The following is a 21,815-nucleotide window of genomic DNA, read 5'->3' as shown; positions in this document are numbered from 1 at the left end:
GCAGTGTATATTGAGAAGCTCTGGAGAGGGACAAAAGCGCACACAAAATAGGGCAATACTGTCTGGCAAGGAGTAGGTATAATCAATTGTAGCACTCACCTAAAAGTGTTGTGTGCAGGCACAACACCTATAAATGCATCAAAAGCCGCTGCTGCTGCCCCGTGGCTGGAGGAAATGGTTCTTCCAGGAGGTAATGGCAAAAATTGGAAGCTGGCACGTTTAGGCGGGCAGCGCTGCGGGAATGAAGAGGCTTGGGATTCCAAGATGCTTTTTATTAATACCAATGCGTTTCTGCGCCGGATCGGTGCCTTTCTCAAGGTATAAAAACCAATTTGGCTTTTATACCGGTCCGGCGCAGAAACACGTTGGTATTAATAAAAACCGTCTTGGAATCCCAAGCCACTTAATTCCAGCGGCGCAGCCCGCCTAAACGTGCCAGCTTCCAATTTTTGACACAAAATATATTAGCACGCTCAGCAATAGTGCCGGGCAAGAGAGACTTACTACAGGTGAAGTTTAATATAATATATACAGTATATTGCACTTACCTGTGGAATCTGGTCATGCAAACTGCAATCTGGAGATACAAACAAAGTCTGCAGGGCATTATCCTCACCCATCCCTTATAGATTGTGAGCCCTCGTGGGCAGGGTCCTCTCTTCTCCTGTTCTCGCTGACTCGTTTTGTTCAAGATTATTGTAAGTTTATTTGCTATGTATACCCCTTTCCACATGTAAAGCGCCATGGAAGAAATGGCGCTATAATGATAAATAATAATAATAATTATGGGGAAGCGAGTACTGCCAACTGAGAAAACTCATCTCTGACTGACCATAAATGTACAAGTTATGATAATCCTAGGGCTCACAGCCTCATTGCATTGTGGGGAAGGGAACGCAACCACACAAAACGACATTAGCCCGCTCATTGTTGGTGCCGTCAATGTTTTTTATATTGGATGAATCGAATTTCAAAGTCTTTAAATTCATTTTGAAGCGTGAATTTCAGGAAATTCAACTTGAACTCAATCCTCTGCTCACATCTGCGTATAAATTTCGCCAAGTGCAATGTGATCAAAATCACATTGCACTCGCACCAAAATTATTTAATGAGGCAGTGTTCATCTGCGAGATTTTCCTCAGCTGGAATCGGGATGGGGAAAAAATTGCAGGATGCTGCATATGTGCACGTAAAACGGCCAAGACCTGCCAATGCATGTAATTGACTGTGAGAAAAAAACCTTTCGTATGCCGTATGATTTTTACACACAAATGTCAAAGAAAAAAAAATAGCATAAATCCCTGGTGTTAGTAATGGAGAGGAGTCACCTCTCCATTACTAACCCAGTAAGTAAAAAGCAAATAACGCACACAAAAAAATAATTTATTTTAAAAAACATCCCCCTGATTCTAGCCATGGTTCACCAAAATATAAAAAAAAAACAACATGCAGGTCTGACACCTCTCCATTACTAACACCAAAGCTTGTTGCCAGCTGTATTTTAGGAGAATTTACAGCTGACATCAACTCCAACTACCATTACCCTGAATGCCAAAGCACCAGGGCAATCAGGAAGAGTCAAGGAGAAGCGCCAGAATTAGCACATCTAATGTGATGCACCACTTCTGGGTGGCTGATGGCTGGTATTTTTAGGCTGGGAAGGGCCAAATAACCATAGGGGGACCCCAAATTGTTTTTTTTTTCAAATTATTTATTTATTAGGTTATACAAGGCTGAACACCCTTTGTTGAGAAGTACAAGCCAGGGTTGAGTTATAAAAAATATATCCCAATCACTGATAATCAGCACCATCAAATCCATTATCATCAAATGGAAAGAACATGGTACCACAACAAACCTGCTAAGAGAGGGCCACCAACCAAAACTTTCAGCCCGTGCAAGGAGGGCATTAATCAGAGAGGCAGCACAAAGACCAAAGGTAACTCTTAAGGAGCTGCAGAGTTCCCAAGCAGAGACTGGAGTATCTGCCCATACGACCACAATAAGCCATACACTCCATAGAGGTGGTTTTTATGTAAGTGTGGGCAGAAAAAAGCCTTTACTTACACACAAAAATGGTAAGGCTCGTTTTGGGTTTGGCAAAACACATGTGGGAGACTCCCCAAATGTATGAATGAAGGTGCTATGGCCACCAAAGTAAACGCAAAGTCTAGCGCCAAACCAACACAGCTCATCACCCTAAGAAAAATATTCCCACAGTAAAACATGGTGGTGGCAGCATCATGCTGTGCGGATGTCTTTTGGCAGCAGGGACAGGGAAAATTATCCGAGTCGAGGGGAAGATGGATGGTACAAAATACAAGGACATTCTTCAGAAAAACCTGTTTCAGTCACTCAGTGATGTGCGACTGGCACGGAGGTTCACCTTCCAACAAGACAATGACCCAAAGCATAATACTATAGCAACACTCAAGTGGTTTCAGGGAAAATGTGTAAATGTTTTGGAGTGGCCTAGTCGAAGCCCAGACCTTAATCCAATTGAGAATCTGTGGTCAGACTTGCAGATTGCTGTTCACCAGAGTAAACCATCTAACTTGAAGGAGCTGGAGCAGTTTTGCCTTGAGGAATGGGCAAAAATCCCAGTGGCAAGATGTGGAAAGCTCATTGATACTTATCCAATTCCCGCAAAAGGATGCTCTATAAAGTACTGACTTTTAGGGGGTGAATAGTTATACACACTGGAGTTTTCAGTAATTTTGTCCTATTTGTTGTTCGCTTCACAATAAAAAGAAAACCAAATGTTTACAGTTGTAGACATGTTCTTTACATTAAATAATGCAAACCCTCAAAAAAGAAGCTGTGAAATTCCAGGTTATGAGGTAGCAAAACACGAAAAATGCCAAGGAGGGTGAATACTTTTTCAAGCCACTTTATCTCTCTATTATCTATCTCTCTACCTCTTTATCTTTGAGTGGATATATCTATATAATATCTTTCTATCTATCTATCTATTATACAGTATATCTATTATAGATCTAATATCTTTGTATCATCCATCTATCCATACGTTTATATAAGATTGTTTTATTATTCATGACAACAAGATTTAATTTACATACAGTATTATAATAGTACTAGATGGTGGCCCGATTCTAACGCATCGGGTATTCTAGAATAGGTATGCGGCCGACCGGGCGCAATCAGCAGAGCGGTATTTAAATTTGGCGCCAAAATAGCTGATTGGTCGAGGCCGGCAACCGCGACCAATTAGCAAAGCGGTGTTAAAATTTGGCGTCTATATTGCAGATTGGTCACGGCCGGCGGTCGCGACTAATCAGCAGAGCGGGGTTTAAATCTGGCGCCAATAATGCTGATTGTTCGCCGCCAGCGAATGCGACCAATCAGCAGAGCGGGGTCTAAATTTGGTGGCAATAATGCAGATTGGTTGCGGCCGGCGGTCGCAACCAATCAGCAGAGCGTTATTTAAATTTGGCGCCAATAATGGTGATTGGTCACGGCCGCGATTAATCAGCAGAGCGGTGTTTAAATTTGTCGCCAATAATGCTGGTTATTTGTGACCGGTAACCGCGACCAATGAGCAGAGCGGTGTTTAAATATGGCGCCAATATCGCTGATTGGTCGCGGCCGGCCACCACGACCAATCAGCGAAGCGGTGTTTAAATTTGGTGCCAATATCGCTGATTGGTCACGGCCGGTGGTTGCGACTAATCAGCAGAGCGAGGTTTAAATTTGGCGCCAAAACTGCTGATTGGTCGCGGCCGGCGACCGCGACCAATCAGCAGAGCGGTGTTTAAATTTGGCGGCAATGTTGCTGATTGGTCGCGGCCGGAGACCGCGACTAATCAGCAGAGCGGTGTTTAAATTTGGCGCCAATGTTGCTGATTGGTCGCGGCCGGAGACCGCGACTAATCAGCAGAGCGGGGTTTAAATTTGGCGCCAATACTGCTTATTGGTCGCGGCCGGCGACCGCGACCAATCAGCAGAGCGGTGTTTCAAATTGGCACCAAAATCGCTGATTGGTCGCGGCCGGCCACCGCAACCAATCAGCAGAGCGGGGTTTAAATTTGCCGCCCATATCGCTGATTGGTCGCGTCTGCCGTCCGCGACCAATCAGCAGAGCGTTGTTTAAATTTGGCGCCAATCTCGCTGATTGGTCGCGTCTGCCGTCCGCGACCAATCAGCAGAGCGTTGTTTAAATTTGGCGCCCATCTCGCTGATTGGTAGCGGTCGCCGGCCGCGACCAATCAGCAGAGCGGCGTTTAAATTTGCCGCCCATCTCGCTGATTGGTCGCGGTAGCCGGCCACCGCGACCAATCAGCAGAGCGGCGTATAAATTTGCCGCCCATCTCGCTGATTGGTCGCGGTAACCGGTCACCGCGACCAATCAGCAGAGCGGCGTTTAAATTTGACGCCCATCTCGCTGATTGGTCACGGCCGGCCACCGCGACCAATCAGCACAGCGGCGTTTACAATTGCCGCCCATCTCGCTGATTGGTCGCGGTCGGCTACCGTGACCAATCAGCACAGCGGCGTTTAAATTTGCCGCCCATCTCGCTGATTGGTCGCGGCCGGCCACCGTGACTAATCAGCAGAGCGGCGTTTAAATTTGCCGCCCATCTTGCTGATTGGTCGCGGCCGGCCACCGCGACCAATCAGCAGAGCGGCGTTTAAATTTGCCGCCCATCTCGCTGATTGGTCGCGGCCGGCCACCGCGACCAATCAGCGTCGTATTAGTGTGGGCCCGGGAGCGGCGCTGCTTGTGCGGCTCTGTATTAGCGAGGACCGGGGAGCGGCGCTGCCTGTGCGGCTCCTTCTCCTGCGAGAAGCGGGGAGATGAGCGGCTGCTCGCAGCAGAAGCATTCCGACCGGCGGCGCCGCTCCCCGGTCCTCCGTTCACACTTGCTGTCGGGAGATCAGCGGGCCAAGCCGCTGATCTTCCGACGTTAGCCGCATGGGGGTCAGCGGCGCCGGTCGAGGTAGTTGTGCTGCTAGCGCCGCTCATCTCCCTGCTGCATCGCCGCTGACCTCCGTCCCGCAGATGAGCTGCTAACGGCCGCCATCTTTTTTCAGAAATCCCGCGGTGCTGATTGGCCGCTGCCGGACCAATGAGTGACGCGGGATTTCCAGGACAGACAGACAGACAGATAGACAGACAGACAGGATAAGACAATTATATAGTAGATGTAAAAGATGATCTTAAAAACGCATAGCATACGCATGACATACAGATGCTGACATACACATGACAATCGCTTAACACTCGCCATCTTTTCTGGCTGAGAATCTGAGCGATTTTATATATGCAGATGTGAGCGAATGCTAATAATAATAATTTTATTCATATAGCGCCAACATATTTAGCAGCACTGTGCAATTAAACGGGGACATGTACAGACAATAATGACATTACAGAGAAACACATAATTCAACAGTTACAGGAGGAGTGAGAGCCCTGCTCACAAGCTTACAATCTACAAGGAAATAGATTGGACACAATAGGTAGAACGTGCTTGTCATGTATGGTCCAGCTATTATTATAATCAATAGGGGTATTCAAATAAGCTGCATGAACCAGTCATCAGTTAGTATCTGTCTAAGTACAGTTACCAAGTGCTTTTGGATGCATGGAGGATGTGGAGATAGATCAATAGGAGGGGCCAGATTCTGAGGAAAATTTAGAAAGAGCAGGAAAGAGATAGATTAATGAAGTCTTGTCAAAACAGATGTGTTTTTAGAGCATGATTAAAAATGTGGGCGCAAATATTAATCAGATTATCTGGGGTGGTGTATTTCAGCAAACTGGAGGGAGAAGTCATGGAGACAGAAGTTTGAGGTTTGGATTATGAAGGTAGGGTGATATATGGAGAGGAGGGAGAAGTTGTGTAGCAGTAGAGAACTGTGGAGAGCTTTGTGGGTGAGAGTGGTAAGTTTATATTGTACTCTGCAGCAGACGGGTAACCGATGCAATGATTAGCACAAGGTGGAGGCATCGGTGTAATGGCTGGACAGAAATACGACCCTGGCTGCCGCATTCAGGATGGATTGAAGAGGAAAGAGTTTAATAAGAAGGAGATTGATCAGTAGAGAATTATAGGGTTCCACACAAGAATAAATAAGAGTAGCAGAAAGAGTTTTTGAAGTTTCAAAGGTAAAAAAAGGTTGGATTTAGAAGATGTTTTAAGGCGCAGGTGACATGAGTGAGAGAGTGATGGGATATAGGGAATATAGGAAAGTTCTGTGTCAAATATGACCCCAAGAGAGCGAGTGTGCTGCTGGGGAGTTATGGTTAAACCACCCAAGGAAATTGTAATATCGGGTATAGGTAGGTTAGCAGAAAAAAGAAACACAAAAAACTCAGTTTTGGGGAAATTCAGTTTCAGAGTGGGACATGATGTTAGAGACGGCGGACAAACAATCCCTGGTATGTTCTATTAAGATAAGGGGTGAGGTCAGGGAAACAGATGTATAATTGGGTGACATTAGCATATAGGCGGCAATGGAAACTAAAATTGCTGATGGCTTGTCCAATAGGCACATTGCATACAGAGAAGAAGAGGGTACCTAGGACTGAACCTTGAGGAACACTGACAGTAAGGGGAAGAGGAGAGGAAGAAAAGCAAATGATACAGTAATGGAGCAGTCTAAGAGGTAGAAGGAGAACCAAGAGAGAGCATCTCTGCTCTACCCAAGACTGATTAAATCAGCCATCATCTGCTGGGAAAAATGAGGGCTCGGGGATATGACATACAATACAAATTTACTTCATATCTTGTGAAGGGGTTAAAAACTTCAGCCCCAATTCATCAAAGCGATTACACCAGTATTGGTATAATTTGCTTTGAAAAATCTCCAAGTTTTTGCACAATGCAGAGTTGTGCAGAAATATGGCGAATTTTGGCATTTTCATGCCAGTTTCATCCAGCTCCTCAAAAATGGTCAGAGCTGTGGATGGACGGGGTGGTACAGGGACACGATGCCACAGCTCATCGAATTCTTGACAAGCTGTGGCATACCTTACGCCTGAAATCTTACTCCAATCCCTGACTGCGCATGTCACTTTTCCGAAGCATCTGACTCCAGAATGACCCTTTATCAAGACTGGTGTGAAGAACTTACTTTTCTTTTTCAAATTTCTAATCATTTATTCTTAGCAATAAAAACTTAATGTCTAATAAAGATATGAAATGCATATACAGTTGGGTATAGAAGTATTTAGACACTGATGAAATGTTCATACAATGATAAAGACTCTAGAGCAGGGGTTGTCAATTAATTTTGCAGAGAGGCCATATGAGAGACCATGACTTTTATGGAGGGCTGAACCAATAGGCTGAAATTAATTATGCTCAATATTCATATTAATGTATTTTTATTACAATTATAATTGTTTAGATTTATATTATCACTTAATATTGATCAGAATTAAGTATGCTGACATCCCCCTATATGGCCCCCACATAGCCCCCCTATATACAGCATGACCTCCACACAGTCTTCCTATATACACCATGACCCTCCCACAGCGTTCCTATATAATATACAACATGAGCCCCATACAGCCTCCCTAAATACAGCATGAGCCCCCACACCACTTCCATATACAGCATGAGCCCCCACATGCCCTCCTATGTACAGCATGAGCCCCCACAGAGCCTTCCAAATACAGCATGAGCTCCCATATAGCCTCATATATACACAGTATGAGCTCCCACATACAGCTATTTCAGTTTGATATATGTAATAACTGTTGGACACAGTAATGTTTCTGCCTTGAAATGAGGTTTATTGTACTAACAGAAAATGTGCAATCTGCATTCAAACAAAATACCTCATTTCAAGGCTGAAACATTACTGTGTCCAACAGTTATTACATATATCAAACTGAAATAGCTGTTGCAAAAACCCCAATTTTTATAAAACATTAAGCTTAAGATTAATAGGGGTGCCCAAACTTTTTCATATAACTGTATATATATATACATATGAATATATATATATATATATATATAGACTCAGATATATACTGTAAGAGCCCCCAAATAACCCCATACATACATTATGAGCCCCCACATAGCTCCATATATACTGTATAAGCCCTCATATAGCCCACTATATACAGTGAGCCTCCACATAGCTTCCTAAATACAGTATGAGTCCCCACATAGCATCCTATATACAATTTGAGCCCCCACATAGCCTCCTAAGTTCAAATTGAGCCCCCACATAGCCCTTTATATTTAGTATTTGGAAAATTTCCAATAATTCCAATATTGGAAACAGGTCTCCATTGAGATTAAAATATAACATTTTGGCCACAATGATCAAAGGTATGTGTGGAGAAAAAAGGGCACAGAATTTCAGGAAAAAAGCATCTCGCCAACCATTAAGCATGGGGGTGGATCAATCATGCTTTGGGGTTTCGTTGCAGCCAATGGCATGGGGAACATTTCACAGAGAGAGGGAAAAATGGATTCAATGAAATTCAACAGATTCTTGATGCAATCATAACACCATCTGTAAAAAAGCTGAAGTTGTAAAGGGGATGGCTACTACAAATAAATATTGATCCTAAACATTACTGTTGAGCGAGCATGCTCGACACTGCTCGGTACTCGCCTGAGCATCTCACTACTCGGGATGTTCGGCGAGCACCAAGCATTTCCGGGTTACTCGGGCGGGAGCTCGGGTCTCCGCCCTGCACGTTTGGCGCTCTTTACAGAGCCAATGAACATGCAGGGATTGCCAGCCAGTTACTGTAATGCCGCAGCCATGTTGTTTGTGGGCATTACAGTGATTGGCTGGCCGCACAGCGTCACCTCAAGTATTTAAAACCGGGCGCCGCCATCTTGGACACAGTCGCCAGGGATCAGACAATGTAGGGTCAGTGCTGTTGAGTTAGGGAGAGATATATAGTGTGAAATTGATAGTGTAGGGTCTCTAAAGTCTGCCAAATCAAGCAAACAGTCCTTCTCAGGACTAATGTCCATCCCAGATATCAGGCAGGCAGGCTGTATAGGAGACGCAGTGGTAATACTAACAAACACTGCATTACAGTCCTGTGTGCTCCTGCAGGTCAAATTGCTAGACTTTTTTTTTTCATCTAAATGCTGCAATTTTTTTTTACCTCAGTCAGACTGTACAAATACGCATCTTATTAACCTTTTGGCACCCCCCCCCACAAAAAAAAAGTGTGTCTGTGACTGTTCAGACACCAATATATCTGTTTAAAAGAGTCTGGTGTAGGCGAGATAACTAGAACTGTGATTTTGCAGTTCCACGGTTCAAATCTCAGGATTATGCAGCTTTTGGCCTTTTTTCCAGAAAAAAAACAGTAATAGTGTCTCGCTGACTGATCAAACAAAAATATATCTGTTTAAAAGATTCTGGTGTAGGCCAGATAATTATAATTGTGGTTTTGCAGTTCCACGGTACAAATCTCTGTAATATCCTGCTTTTGGCCTTTTTTCCGTAAAAAAAGCAGTAATAGTGTCTCGCTGACTGTTCAGACACAAATATATCTGTTTAAAAGATTCTGGTGTAGGCTAGATAACTATAACTGTGGTTTTGCAGTTCCACGGTTCAAATCTCTGTATTATCCTGCTTTTGGCATTTTTTCCTTAAAAAAAACAGTAATAGTGTCTCGCTGACTGTTCATACATAAATATATCTGTTTAAAAGATTCTGGTGTAGGCCAGATAATTTTAACTGTGGTTTTGCAGTTCCACGGTTCAAATCTCTGTATTATCTTGCTTTTGGCCTTTTTTTCGTCAAAAAAAATAGTAATAGTGTCTCGCTGACTGTTCAGACACAAATATATCTGTTTAAAAGATTCTGGTGTAGGCCAGATAACTAGAACTGTGGTTTTGCAGTTCCACGGTTCAAATCACAGTATTATGCAGCTTTTGGCCCTTTTTCCGTAAAAAAAAACTGCAATAGTGTCTCCCTGACTGTTCAGACACAAATATATCTGTATAAAAGATTCTGGTGTAGGCCAGATAACTATAACTGTGGTTTTGCAGTTCCACGGTTCAAATCTCTGTATTATCCTTGTTAGGAGGGCGGTTGCAGACAACTTTAATATAATGGAACGCAACCGACCCCGGGGTCCGCGATGCAGCCTGGTGGACTGCTGCCGAACACTTTCCGGGTGGAAAGGGAAGCAACCAACTTAAATGTAAAACCCTTCCATGTTTCTACACACTGGAACGGGTATAGCAATTCACACTATCTCCGTTAGCTGCACGAGAGATAGGCAGTGAAAAACTATCTGTAGTCCTGTTACAGCACAGGGACTACAGTGGCGGCACTGGGATGCGTGTGTGACTAAGCCAATGGGTACACGTGCCTCCAGCTGGCGTACTACCGGACTGAAGGGTACAACTCCACGTGGCTGACAGGCGGTAGCCGTGGACAGGACGTCTGCAGGCTGCTCGGGGTTATAGGTGACCCTTTTGGCTGAGCCAGGCTGCAAGACCAAGCTACCTGCCTATGCACATCTAAGCCTGCCTAAGCGACCTGTGCTAATCAGTCGAGCGAACTCTGGCATCGACAGGTCACGGAGTGAACAGCTAGGGAGCACGTGGAACACAGTTCTCGAACAAATAGCACCACCACGCCATGGCGGTGATAGGATTCGCCTCCTCAAACAACGAGAGGCTTTTTGGATCCACACCCTCGATTCCCTTCATCCCAGTGGCCTCAACAGGGAGTACGACCTCCTGTCATTTAGTTGATACCCCTATCAGTACCCACCCAAGTGTATACTTGCCCCTTATCCCAACAGCCTCCTCTATTTTACCATATATAGTATACCCTTAGCCGTTAGTCACCTTTCACTCATCACAGCCCACTGACCGCGTCTCATCTCTGTTATGTCGCCTATTCACAGTAGCCATTACCAAATGTCATAACCATTGCATTTCTCTCGTATGTTACAACATATAATGTCATTATAATGTCCATACCATCGGTGCACTCATGTGTTTGTATTATCATGCCATACTGCTCATTCATTGTTTTGTGACCTGCCTCTTTGTGCCCTTCCCACAGATTCTCCTCCTACTCTACGGTCCTCCCCTCCCTTCCTCTTACGCCCCTCCTCTCCACTGCAACCTTAGGAAATCCTGCCGCTCCCTCTGGCTATACTTAACATTGTGGAACGCAAGCTTCGCCTCCTGGAACGCTCACATGACCGGAGTCTGTCACTTCCGGTCACGCGACTTGCCACTTCCGGTTTCGCGGGGTCACCTATTTTTGTACTCGCGCTTGCATTGGTCACTCATCAGCCTCTCCCCCTATATACGCCCCTTCTCTCACTCTGGTCTCACATCGAGCGATGGACACCGCGATGCACAACTGGAGCCTACGTACGCTCCTCTAAGGTAACCTTCTCTCCACTGCTGGATATGCTAGTTTTAATCTTTGTTGCCCTAAATACTTATTTGCTTCTTCCTATCCCCTCATCTACAGGCAGCCCGTTTGGGACTCTACCTCTCTAACTACACCAGCAGTTCTTTTTGGTATGTTTATACCCTCCACTACGGCTCCTCTAGCATTTCCTCCACATTTTCTTCTACAGCTGCTCGCTATTTTCTTCCTCATCCCTCCTCTTTCTCATCATTCCCCCTTGTTTTATCCTGTCCTCCCTATCCTGTACTGTGTGCAACATTCAATTTCTTTTGATATTCACCTTGCACAGTACCAGTGATATCACATTTACCTGCTCTTTCTCGTGGTCTCACACACTTTCTACAAAATATCTCTTTCACAATTTTAAACTTCCCCCTCCCCCACTCCTTCTTTTCCATATGTTTCTCCCTTCCTTCCCCTTTTTTTATCATCAGATTGCTTTATTCATTTATCTAATATGCCCTTTAGGCACTATGTTGTTTTTCAACTACCAATTGTATTTCGTGATTACTACTATTACCTTTGTAAGCTATGTTTTGTCCTTATCATTATTGTTTATAATGAATCATATTTCCCGACAAAACCTTACATTGTTTTTTATCTTCTACAGCCAACTGAAGAAGGTCATTATGACCGAAACGTTTTGTTGTTATATTGCTGTGTGTTTATCATGCTAAAATAAATTTTCACAAATAAAGGACATTTTGAGTGCCGAGGTTTCTTGAACTGGACCAAAATTGGAGACCACAGAAGCTCCTGGACCCATTTCGAATCCAGCCACAGACCGACGCCTAACAATCCTGCTTTGGCCTTTATTCCGTAAAAAAAAACAGTAATAGTGTCTCCCTGACTATTCAGACACATATATATCTGTTTAAAAGATTCTGGTGTAGGCGAGATAACTAGAACTGTGGTTTTGCAGTTCCACGGTTCAAATCTCTGTGTTATCCTTCTTTTGGCATTTTTTCATAAAAAAAACAGTAATATTGTATTGCTGACTGTTCAGACACAAATATATCTGTTTAAGAGATTCTGGCATAGGCCAGATAACTATAACTGTGGTTGTGCAGTTCCACTGTTCAAATCTCTGTATTATCCTGCTTTTGGCATTTTTTCCGTAAAAAAACAGTAATAGTGTCTCGCTGACTGTTCAGACGCAAATATATCTGTTTAAAAGATTCTGGTGTAGGCCAGATAAATATAACTGTGGTTTTGCAGCTCCATGGATCAAATCTCTGTATTATCCTGCTTTTGGCCTTTTTTCCATTAAAAAAAAACAACAATAGTTTCTCCCTGACTGTTCAGACACAAATATATCTGTTTAAAAGATTCTGGTGTAGGCCAGATAACTAGAACTGTGGTTTTGCAGTTCCACGGTTCAAATCCCTGTATTAATCTGCTTTTGGCCTTTTTTCCTTAAAAAAACAGTAATAGCGTCTCGCTGACTGTTCAAACATAAATATATCTGTTTAAAAGATTCTGGTGTAGGCCAGATAATTATAACTGTGGTTTTGCAGTTCCACGGTTCAAATCTCTGTAGTATCCTGCTTTTGGCATTTTTTCCATAAAAAAAAACAGTAATAGTGTCTCGCTGACTGTTCAGACACAAATATATCTGTATAAAAGATTCTGGTGTAGGCCAGATAACTAGAACTGTGGTTTTGCAGTTCCACGGTTCAAATCTCAGTATTATGCAGCTTTTGGCTTTTTTTTCCATAAAAAAACACAGTAATAGTGTCTCCCTGACTGTTCAGACACAAATATATCTGTTTAAAAGATTCTAGTGTTGGCCAGATAACTAGAACTGTGGTTTTGCAGTTCCACGGTTCAAATCTCAGTATTATGCAGCATTTGGCCTTTTTTCCGTAAAAATAACAGTAATAGTGTCTCCCTGACTGTTCAGACACAAATAAATCTGTTTAAAAGATTCTGGTGTAGGCCAGATAACTAGAGCTGTGGTTTTGCAGTTCCACGGATCAAATCTCTGTATTATCCTGCTTTTGGCCTTTTTTCCGCAAAAAAACAGTAATAGTGTCTCGCTGACTGTTCAAACATAAATATATCTGTTTAAAAGATTCTGGTGTAGGCCAGATAACTGTAACTGTGGTTTTGCAGTTCCACGGTTCAAATCTCAGTATTATCCTGCTTTTGGCCTTTTTTCCATTAAAAAAACAGTAATAGTGTCTCCCTAACTGTTCAGACACAAATATATCTGTTTAAAAGATTCTGGTGTAGGCCAGATAACTATAACTGTGGTTTTGAAGTTACACAGTTCAAATCTCTGTATTATCCTGCTATTGGCCATTTTTTCCGTAAAAAAGAACAGTTATAGTGTCTCCCTGACTGTTCAGACGCAAATATATCTGTTTAAAAGATTCTGGTGTAGGTCAGATAACTAGAACTGTGGTTGTGCAGTTCCACGGTTCAAATCTCTGTTTTATCCTGCTTTTGGCCTTTTTTCCATAAACAAAACAGTAATAGTGTCTCGCTGACTGTTCAGACATAAATATATCTGTTTAAAAGATTCTGGTGTAGGTCAGATAATTATAACTGTGGTTTTTCAGTTCCACGGTTCAAATCTCTGTAATATCCTTCTTTTAGCCTTTTTTCCATAAAAAAAAAACAGTAATAGTGTCTCGCTGACTGTTCAGACACAAATATATCTGTTTAAAAGATTCTGGTGTAGGCCAGATAACTATAACTGTGGTTTTGCAGTTCCACGGTTCAAATCTCTGTATTATCCTTGTTAGGAGGGCGGTTGCAGACAACTTTAATATAATGGAACGCAACCGACCCCGGGGTCCGCGATGCAGCCTGGTGGACTGCTGCCGAACACTTTCCGGGTGGAAAGGGAAGCAACCAACTTAAATGTAAAACCCTTCCGTGTTTCTGCACACTGGAACGGGTATAGCAATTCACACTATCTCCGTTAGCTGCACGAGAGATAGGCAGTGAAAAACTATCTGTAGTCCTGTTACAGCACAGGGACTACAGTGGCGGCGCTAGGATGCGTGTGTGACTACTCCAACGGGTACACGTGCCTCCAGCCGGCGTACTACCAGACTGAATGGTACAACTCCACGTGGCTGACAGGTGGTAGCTGTGGACAGGACATCTGCAGGCTGCTCGGGGTTATAGGTGACCCTTTTGACTGAGCCAGGCTGCAAGACCAAGCTACCTGCCTTTGCACATCTAAGCCTGCCTAAGCGACCTGTGCTAATCAATCGAGCGAACTCTGGCATCGGCAGGTCACGGAGTGAACAGCTAGGGAGCACGTGGAACACAGTTGTCCACACAACAGCATCACTTGCTCAAATGATCAGAGCGCGCCGCCATGTTTGTAGGCGGGCCTTTTAAAGGCTTAGCCCTGCCCACCGACGTGCCATTGGTGACGCTACCTGTGGACCAATCAGGCGGTGCCAGGTCACCGGGTCAGGTGGGTGCCAAACCACCAATCATGATCTGCCAGGTCACGGGCATGCTCAGTGTGACGAATCCTGGACTTAGATTCCAAGCACCCTGTCTCCCTCTGCAACCTATGCTTAACATTGCTAGGTACCAATACACAGGAGACAATCTGTAGGTCTCGTGGACCAGCTAAGCGTTGGGGCTGACGACGATGCTGAGCAGCATCAGCCCCGGCTGGACCAAAATTGGAGACCACAGAAGCTACTGGACCCATTTCGAATCCAGCCACAGACCGATGCCTAACAATCCTGCTTTGGCCTTTATTCCGTAAAAAAAAACAGTAATAGTGTCTCCCTGACTATTCAGACACATATATATCTGTTTAAAAGATTCTGGTGTAGGCGACATAACTATAACTGTGGTTTTGCAGTTCCACGGTTCAAATCTCTGTGTTATCCTTCTTTTGGCATTTTTTCCATGAAAAAAAAACAGTAATATTGTATTGCTGACTGTTCAGACACAAATATATCTGTTTAAGAGATTCTGGTGTAGGCCAGATAAATATAACTGTGGTTTTGCAGTTCCATGGATCAAATCTCTGTATTATCCTGCTTTTGGCCTTTTTTCCATTAAAAAAAAACAACAATAGTTTCTCCCTGACTGTTCAGACACAAATATATCTGTTTAAAAGATTCTGGTGTAGGCCAGATAACTAGAACTGTGGTTTTGCAGTTCCACGGTTCAAATCCCTGTATTAATCTGCTTTTGGCCTTTTTTCCTTAAAAAAACAGTAATAGTGTCTCGCTGACTGTTCAAACATAAATATATCTGTTTAAAAGATTCTGGTGTAGGCCAGATAACTAGAACTGTGGTTTGCAGTTCCACGGTTAAAATCTCTGTAAAATCCTGCTTTGGCCTTTTTTCTGTAAAAAAAACAGTAATAGTGTCTCGCTGACTGTTCAGACACAAATATATCTGTTTAAAAGATTCTGGTGTAGGCGATATAACTAGAACTGTGGTTTTGCAGTTCCACGGATCAAATCTCTGTATTATCCTGCTTTTGGCCTTTTTTCCGCAAAAAAAACAGTAATAGTGTCTCCCTGACTGTTCAGACACAAATATATCTGTTTAAAAGATTCTGGTGTAGGCCCGATAACTATAACTGTGGTTTCGCAGTTCCACGGTTCAAATCTCAGTATTATGCAGCTTTTGGCTTTTTTTCCGTAAAAAAAAACAGTAATAGTGTCTCCCTGACTGTTCAGACACAAATATATCTGTTTAAAAGATTCTAGTGTTGGCCAGATAACTAGAACTGTGGTTTTGCAGTTCCACGGTTCAAATCTCAGTATTATCCTGCTTTTGGCCTTTTTTCCGCAAAAAAAACAGTAATAGTGTCTCGATAACTGTTCAAACATAAATATATCTGTTTAAAAGATTCTGGTGTAGGCCAGATAATTATAACTGTGATTTTGCAGTTCCACGGTTCAAATCTCTGTGTTATCCTGCATTTGGCCTTTTTTCCGTAAAAAAAACAGTAATAGTGTCTCGCTGACTGTTCAAACATAAATATATCTGTTTAAAAGATTCTGGTGTAGGCGAGATAACTAGAACTGTGGTTTTGCAGTTCCACGGTTCAAATCTCTGCATTATGCAGATTTTGGCCTTTTTTCTGTAAAAAATCCCAGTAATAGTCTCTCCCTGACTGTTCAGACACAAATACAGTATATCTGTTTAAAAGATTCTGGTGTAGGCCAGATAACTAGAGCTATGGTTTTGCAGTTCCACGGTTCAAATCTCTGTATTATCCTGCTTTTGGCCATTTTTCCGTGAAAAAAGCAGTAATAATGTCTCGCTGACTGTTCAAACATAAATATATCTGTTTAAAAGATTCTGGTGTAGGCCAGATAATTAGAACTGTGGTTTTGCAGATCCTCGGTTCAAATCTCTGTGTTATCCTGCATTTGGCCTTTTTTCCGTAAAAAAAACAGTAATAGTGTCTCGCTGACTGTTCAGACACAAATATATCTGTTTAAAAGATTCTGGTGTAGGCCAGATAACTATAACTGTGGTTTTGCAGTTCCACGGTTCAAATCTCAGTATTATCCTGCTTTTGGCCTTTTTTCCATTAAAAAAACAGTAATAGTGTCTCCCTAACTGTTCAGACACAAATATATCTGTTTAAAAGATTCTGGTGTAGGCCAGATATCTAGAACTGTGGTTTTGAAGTTACACAGTTCAAATCTCTGTATTATCCTGCTATTGGCCATTTTTCCGTAGAAAAAACAGTTATAGTGTCTCCCTGACTGTTGAGACACAAATATATCTGTTTAAAAGATTCTGGCGTAGGTAAGATAACTAGAACTGTGGTTTTGTAGTTCCACGGTTCAAATCTCAGTAACATGCAGCTTTTGGCCTTTTTTCCATTAAAAAAAAAACAGTAATAGTGTCTCCCTGACTGTTCAGACACAAATATATCTGTTTAAAAGATTCTGGTGTAGGCCAGATAACTAGAACTGTGGTTTTGCAGTTTCACAGTTCAAATCTCTGTATTATGCCGCTTTTGGCCATTTTTACATAAAAAAACAGTAATAGTGTCTCCCTGACTGTTCAAACATAAATATATCTTTTTAAAAGATTCTGGTGTAGGCCAGATAATTATAACTGTGGTTTTGCAGTTCCACAGTTGAAATCTCTGTAATATCCTGCTTTTGGCCTTTTTTCCGTAAAAAAAGCAGTAATACTGTCTCCCTGACTGTTCAGACACAAATATATCTGTTTAAAAGATTCTGATGTAGGCCAGATGACTATAACTGTGGTTTTGCAGTTCCACGGTTCAAATCTCTCTATTATCCGGCTTTTGGCCTTTTTTCCGTAAAAAAAAACAGTAACAGTGTCTCGCTGACGGTTCAGACACAAATATATCTGTTTAAAAGATTCTGGTGTAGGCAAGATACCTAGAACTGTGGTTTTGCAGTTCCACGGTTCAAATCTCTGTATTATCTTGCTTTTAGCCTTTTTTCCGTAAAAAAAAACAGTAATAGTGTCTCGCTGACTGTTCAGACACAAATATATCTGTTTAAAAGATTCTGGTGTAGGCCAGATAATTAGAACTGTGGTTTTGCAGTTCCACGGTTCAAATCTCTGTAACATCCTGCTTTTGGCCTTTTTTCCGTAAAAAAAACAGTAATAGAATAGTGTCTCACTGACTGTTCAGACACAAATATATCTGTTTAAAAGATTCTGGTGTAGGCGAGACAACTATAGCTGTGGTTTTGCAGTTCGACGGTTCAAATCTCTGTATTATCTTGCTTTTGGCATTTTTTCCATTAAAAAAAACAGCAATAGTGTCTCGCTGACTGTTCAGACACAAATATATCTGTTTAAAAGATTCTGATGTAGGCCAGATAACTAGAACTGTGGTTTTGCAGTTCCACGGTTCAAATCTCTGTAATATCCTGCTTTTGGCCTTTTTTCCGTAAAAAAAAAACAGTAATAGTGTCTCGCTGACTGTTCAGACACAAATATATCTGTTTCAAAGATTCTGGTGTAGGCGAGATAACTAGAACTGTGGTTTTGCAGTTCCATGGTTCAAATCTCAGTATTATGCCGCTTTTGGCCTTTTTTACTTAAAAAAAAGCAGTAATAGTGTCTCCCTGACTGTTCAGACACAAATATATCTGTTTAAAAGATTCTGGTGTAGGCCAGATAACTAGAACTGTGGTTTTGCAGTTCCACGTTTCAAATCTCAGTATTATGCAGCTTTTGGCCTTTTTTCCGTAAAAAAAAAACAGTAATAGTTTCTCCCTGACTATTCAGACACAAATATATCTGTTTAAAAGATTCTGGTGTAGGCCAGATAACTAGAACTGTGGTTTTGCAGTTCCATGGTTCAAATCCCTGTATTATCCTGCTTTTGGCCTTTTTTCCGTAAGAAAGAACAGTAATAGTGTTAGGGGGACGGTTGCAAACACTTTATTAAATAGGAACGAAACCGACTCCGGGGTCCGCGATGCAGCCTGAAGGACTGCTGCCGAACTCTTCCCTGGTGAGAAGGGAAGACAACCAACTAAAGATAACCCCCCCGTGTTAACTTCACAGGGTATAGCGGTACGCTCTATCTCCGCTAACTGCACGGAGGGAGAGCGACCGGCGACGCACCGAACAACAAACTTAGCCCTTCGTGTTAAAGCACACGGAAGGGTAAGACGGTTCGCACAATCTCCAAGAACCTCAGGGAGACGTGCGACCATGGGAACAGCAGTAGCCCTGTCTTTGATACAGGCGCTATGCTATGGGGATTGGCGCTAAAGAGGTTCACACTATCTCCAAGAACCGCAGGGAGACGTGTGACCGGACTAGGAGCAGTAGCCCTGTCTACGGTACAGGCGCTACGCTATAGGAGACGACGCTAGTGTGTGGGAGTGATTTCCGCCGGGTACTCGTGCACTCAGCCGTCGTGCTACTGGACTGAGCCGACCCGCTCAAAATGGCTCTTAGTGGAGCTCTGGAGAGAAGCGTGCACAACCAAACAACTAGCTCAAATGATCTGAGCGCGCCACCATGTTTGTGGGCGGGCCTTTTAAAAACTAAGCCCTGCCCCACTGTCGCACCATTGGTGACGTCGCCTGTGACCAATCAGGCAGTGCCAGGTCACCGGGTCAGCTGGTTCCTGAACCACCAATCACGATGCGCCATGTCACGGGCATGCTCAGTGCGATGCATTTTAGACTTAGGCTGCAGTGGCCTAGTCTCTCTCCCCAACCTGTGCTTCATGTTGCTAGGCACAAATACACAAGCTACCACTTGTACCTCTCGTGCATTGGCTAGGTGTTGGGACTGATGGAGATGCTGTGCAGCATCAGCCCTGGCTGAACCTGAATGGGAGACCACAGATTCCACGGATGATTCAGAACCCATTTCTGATCCAGCAAGTGCTCGGCACCTAACATTATCCCCCCTTCTAACCTCTCCCTCTACTTGACGCTCATATTCCTCAATGAGCAGGGGGGCATGAATGTGGTCCACAGGCTCCCAGGAGCGATCCTCAGATCCATGACTTCTCCAGTGTACAAGGTAAAATTTTTTCCCCCGAACTATCTTAGACCCCACAATCGCCTGTACCTCAAAATCATCACCCCTGGTGTCTGGAGCAGATTGGGGTTCCGAAAATTTGGTCAGACGAACCGGCTTGAGAAGCGACCCATCAAAGGTGTCATGAATCCTCATGTGTCGAGGTAATTGTAACCGGTACACTACAGGGTTTATTTGGGCCAGGATTCTGAAAGGACCAATAAAACGGGGAGCAAACTTAGCGGATTCCCCGCGTACCCTAATGTTGCGAGCCGCGAGCCACACTCTGTCGCCCGGGGAGAATACGGGGGCTGGACGACGATGAGCGTCTGCCAACTCTCTCATCCGATTCTTGGAAGCCAAAATAGCCTCCTTGGTATGATCCCAAACCTCCCGCGCCTCCTGAGCCCAATCTCTGACCCCAGGTTTCACAGAGGAAACCGGCATAGGAACCGGGACTCGCAGATGTTGGCCATTATTTAGGAGAAATGGAGTCTGACCCGTGGAATCCGCCACTGCGTTGTTTAAGGCAAACTCTGCCCAGGGAAGCAATATCGACCAGTCATTCTGGTTGGCTGAAACGAAATGGCGCAAGTATGTCACCAGCGTCTGGTTAGTGCGTTCCACCAGACCATTGGTCTCGGGGTGATAAGCAGTGGAAAGATTTAGTTCAATGTCGAGCAAATTACACAATTCTCTCCAAAACCGGGAGGAAAACTGTGGTCCCCGATCACAGACAATCCTATCAGGCATCCCGTGGAGACGGAAAACGTGACGAATGAACAATGATGCCAGAACCCGGGAGGAAGGGACCCTAGGCAGAGGGTCCAGGTGAACTATCTTAGAGAAATGGTCAGACACCACCCAAATAGTCGTGTTTCCCCGGGACTTAGGCAACTCCACAATAAATTCCATCCCAAACAGCTCCCAAGGTCTATCCGCCACGGGTAACGGATGAAGAAGACCAGCTGGCTTCTGACGGGATGGTTTATTTCTCGCACAGGAGACACATGCTTGGACATACTCCTTAACGTCCTGGGATAACTGAGGCCACCAATATGAGCGTTGGAGAAGCTCTGTGGTACGCTTGACCCCAAAATGATCTCCTATCTTAGAGGCATGTGCCCAGGACAGTACCTCGTTCTGTAAATTTGGAGGAACAAACGTCCTCCCGGGAGTAACCTGGTTTAGAGACACTGGAGCCAGCGTCCGCATACACTCTGGCGGAACAATGAGCCTTGGCTCATCCTCATCCTCAGCCATATCCATGGACCGGGACAAAGCGTCCGCCCGATGGTTCTTCTCTCCTTTTAAGAAATTAATGGAGAAATTCAACCGAGAAAAGAAAAGAGACCACCTGGCCTGCCTCGGGTTAAGACGCTGCGCCGTCTGTAGGTATAACAGATTTTTGTGATCGGAATATACCACAAACAGATGCTTAGCTCCCTCCAAGAGGTACCTCCATTCTGAAAAAGCCATTTTAATGGCCAGCAATTCTTTGTCACAAATAGTATAATTCCTCTCTGCTGGAGAGAAGGTATTGGAGAAGAAAAAACATGGTCTTGTCCGACCCTGTTCATTCTTTTGGGAGAGAACCGCTCCTGCTCCGACAGGAGAGGCATCAACCTTCAGGAAGAATGGCTTGTCCACATACGGGCGATGGAGAATGGGAGCTCTCGCAAAGTAGGATTTAATCTCCCAAAATGCCTCGGATGTCTCCTGAGACCAGTCCTTGGGATTGGCACCCTTTCGGGTTAAAGCGGCTAAGGGAGCCACCAGGGTGGAAAAATGTGGTATGAACTGCCGGTAGTAGTTAATAAAGCCCATGAAGCGTTGTACCGCTTTAAGAGAATGGGGCTCCTGCCAGTTCTGTACCGCCACCAACTTTTGTGGATCCATAGCCAATCCCTTACTGGAAATGATGTAGCCCAGGAACGGTAACGACT

This window comes from Phyllobates terribilis, unplaced genomic scaffold (assembly GCF_046119375.1).
Source record: "Phyllobates terribilis strain yellow unplaced genomic scaffold, ASM4611937v1 Scaffold_3__8_contigs__length_932513732, whole genome shotgun sequence".
Classification (NCBI taxonomy): Eukaryota; Metazoa; Chordata; class Amphibia; order Anura; family Dendrobatidae; genus Phyllobates; species Phyllobates terribilis.
This window is presented reverse-complemented; position numbering follows the sequence as displayed.